Genomic DNA, 2,053 nt, shown 5'->3' with positions numbered 1-2,053 from the left:
AAACCTTGCATTGCCACCATCACTACTTTGCCGCAACCGCCATCGAACGATTCCCCACCACTACACTTCCTAAAGATCCGTCTAACTAGACTCTAACTGGTTCCCCCACCGCTACACCTTCTCATCAATCGTCACATCACCACACCACCTAGCCATAGATCGTGCCGCCGTCACAACACTACTCCTCTGATCCATTATACGTATATATGCTAGAAAAAATCGTTTTATTCGAAACGAATTTGAAAATCGCGCGCTGCTCATGTGTGAACATTACCTAAAACTATGCGTCCTAATTAGCCGCCGGCAAAAGTAGGCGAAGCCACCAACCGCACATTCGTTTGTCTCTGACGTTATACCGTACATGCGCACTATATACACATATATATATGTACGATGTAATTTACCTATATATAAATGCAACAGGGTGGTCAAAAAATCTGCATGGAAATTCTTATGAAGCATAATGTCTTATCCATCTTTCTCACACACTTTTATTTACATTATGTATATATATTTTCACTGGTTTCTGTTATCCATCATTTCCATATTTAAAATCTCTTCCATTCCTACGAATTAAAATAATGATAAATTGTGTAGGTATTATTATTGGTAATTTATTTACCAGAATCGATGCACTTAAACGTAAAATCAAAAGTATTCACGACGAGTAAATTTAATTTAACATAATATAATAATATATATAATTACCCCTTAGGTCATCTTTAACATTACCTCCGACCGATTTATATCATCATGCGCCTCCGATGAAATCTAAAAATTGAATATTCACACTTTGTAAACTATGCTATGATACTATAACTATGATAGATAAAATTAGACAATGTACAAACTACAAAGATCAGACAGCACTTACAGGAATGTGGACCACAGACGAAGTACAAAAAGCTTTATAGAAAGGTTATAAAATGATAAAAAATTTATGAAGTGCAACATTTTGAGAAGAAATCTAACATAATATTATTTAAGGAGTATATTGAACGATTTTTAAAAATTAAGTGAGAAACGAGCTTGTGGAAAAATGACTATAGAACGGTTATTGATTATCTTTTAGCAGTAAGAAATGCAGTCAGAATCGATTTGGATATAGAAAATATAAAAGAAAATCCCGAATTAGTAGCGCTTGCTAAAATATGTCTAAATTCGTTTAGAGGCAGTTTGGACAAAGACCATATCAAACAAAAACCGAGATAATATCAAAATCGGATAGGCGGTATCAAGTATTGATGGAAAATAAACTAGAAATTCAAAACATAGTGTTTTTACGGATGTCTTAAGTTTGCTATGACCAAATAAACGAATACGTCGGAAACGAATATATATATTATAATACCATCATTTACATACCTACGTTCCCAACATCAAATGCCAAATTAAGATTAGGTATATACGATGTTGGAAGTGACTTTCACAGTGAGAAAGTCGTCCATTACGACACAGATAGTGTATTTTAAATTTTCGAATGATACTGAAGTAAAGACTGGATGTATGCTAGGCGAATGGATAAGTATATGCAAAATAAGTATTATTAAATTCGTATTTGGAGTGCTTTGATAAGGTATATCACGTTGTTTTGTACAAAAGTGCTACGTGGAGCTGAACGAAGTGTCGTTCAATCGGACGGGACACTTTATAACCGTAAGGGGGTGGTGTATAGGCAACTTATTTTTCGGTATCACGATGCCCCTCAACGACGAGTGGGTAGGCAACCTATCAAGCTTGGTGTTGGGTCTGCGACGTAGGACCGGCGACCTGAGCGCGGAAAGACGGATGTTCTGAAAAGGACGGAAGCAGTTTATACAGGATATGCAATTTAGTTAATGGTTAGTAGGGTTGCGCTCGTGGTCGATTCGGTGTGGTGCAATGACCGACGAGGCTCACATAAAATCGGGCGGTCCTTATATACTACTTAATGCTACTTATAAATTAAGCACGTATAGTACGCGAATGGATTCGTCGGTGCGTGGCGCGACTGGACGACCGTGGCGGCCTCTCACACACCCTCAATTGGGTGCTGGCGGACTTACGCAGCAGC

At 37.6% G+C, this 2,053-nt stretch overlaps 1 protein-coding gene across 1 annotated transcript in view; it reads right to left on the bottom strand.

The window, feature by feature from the left end:
• The window catches only part of LOC103308584 (protein lingerer-like), a 10,767-nt gene that overhangs the window by 7,833 nt on the left and 881 nt on the right, over positions 1 to 2,053 (bottom strand). The gene's annotated exons all lie outside the window — the stretch shown is intronic.

This window comes from Acyrthosiphon pisum, chromosome A2, assembly GCF_005508785.2.
Source record: "Acyrthosiphon pisum isolate AL4f chromosome A2, pea_aphid_22Mar2018_4r6ur, whole genome shotgun sequence".
NCBI classification, from domain to species: Eukaryota; Metazoa; Arthropoda; class Insecta; order Hemiptera; family Aphididae; genus Acyrthosiphon; species Acyrthosiphon pisum.
Note: the sequence above shows the minus strand (reverse complement) of the source record. Positions and strands in the feature narration are given on the sequence as shown.